The following is a 1216-nucleotide window of genomic DNA, read 5'->3' on the forward strand; positions in this document are numbered from 1 at the left end:
CACACAGCACCCGAGGCCCCGACTGTCGTCGAGGGAAAGGGCATGTGCAGCCGGACAGGGAGCCCCTTCTGCTTCGCTCTCAGCTCTGACCCTGTTTAGCCAACCGAACTGAAAAATCATTGCACTTTGACCGCGCGTCACGCCCGGCCCACCCGGCCCCCCACCCCCGGGGCCTTACTCCCCACGCCCCGGGAGACTCCCGCAGGATCCACGGCCCCTCAGCCCTGGGGTCCTCTAGGGCTGCACGCTGAGGACAGGGGGAGGGCTTCACTCAATTTCCAACAAAAGCCGCCCCTGGGGTCAGCCACCTTGTGGCTTCCAGCTGGGTAGCAGGCACCACCTGCCTGCCCCTTCGGCCCCAGGTCGCTGACCTCCCCTCCCCAGACACTCCCTCCTCTCTTCCCTCCCTCCGCATGCTCAGGGCCACAGCCTCACAAACTAGATTCACAATAAATACAGCCCATAACCCACCCCTACGTGGTGCAATGTTGGATTTTCTTTCAGAGGATCCTGACCTGTGCTTTGTGTTTTCATACAATGAAGAAAGAGAGAAAGAGAGAGAGGCACAAGGACTCGAGAAGGGGCCAGGGATGGGAGACGCAGGAGGAAGGAGTAAGGCACAGAAAGACAAGCCAGAGGGGCCAAGTCACACCCTGGAGGGGAGCTGGGCGTGCTCATCCTCCCCTCCCTCCCAGGGGGGCTTCTGAAGACCCTCTGGACAGGCCCCCCAACCCTCCTTGAGGGAAGAGGGGGCTGGGGGGGAGAGCTACTTCCTGTGGTGTGTTACCAAATTGTTCCCAAGTTGCTCAAATGGAGGAGTTCCCATTCCAACAGCAAAAGACCCAAACAATGAATGCCCCACCCCTAAATAAAGAGTAAAGACATTACAGCTAAAATCCAGAGAAAAGTGGCCACGGGGGGGCAGGGGGAAAGTGGGGGGCACAGAAAGCTCCAAAACACTTTTGAAAAGGACGACACCCAACACCCTCCCAAGGAACTGAAAGTCGGCGAGCAGGACGCCTACCTAAGCGCAGGTGGTGACTTAGCGGCGGCAGCGGCGGCTGCCTGGTCCTCCTCGCTTGGCTCCGGGGTCCCCTTTCTGCTCCACCCTCCGGCCCAGCCCCAGCAGGGCAGTCTGCGTGAGGGGCAGGGGCAGGGACTGATGGGGCGGAGCGAGGGCACCTGCATGCAGGGCTGGGGGTGGGGGCGACCTGGG

General features: G+C 61.1%; 1 protein-coding gene across 1 annotated transcript in view; it reads right to left on the reverse strand.

Moving 5' to 3' along the window:
- Positions 1 to 454: 454 nt before the first annotated feature.
- The window catches only part of NFIX (nuclear factor I/X (CCAAT-binding transcription factor)), an 80926-nt gene continuing 80164 nt past the window's right edge, over positions 455 to 1216 (reverse strand). Inside the window, exon 12 of the mRNA XM_011994890.1 lies at positions 455 to 1211. The gene's annotated coding sequence lies outside the window, so the exon portion shown is untranslated. The remainder of the gene's footprint in view (positions 1212 to 1216) is intronic.

This window comes from Mandrillus leucophaeus, unplaced genomic scaffold (assembly GCF_000951045.1).
Source record: "Mandrillus leucophaeus isolate KB7577 unplaced genomic scaffold, Mleu.le_1.0 Scaffold463, whole genome shotgun sequence".
In the NCBI taxonomy this organism is placed as follows: Eukaryota; Metazoa; Chordata; class Mammalia; order Primates; family Cercopithecidae; genus Mandrillus; species Mandrillus leucophaeus.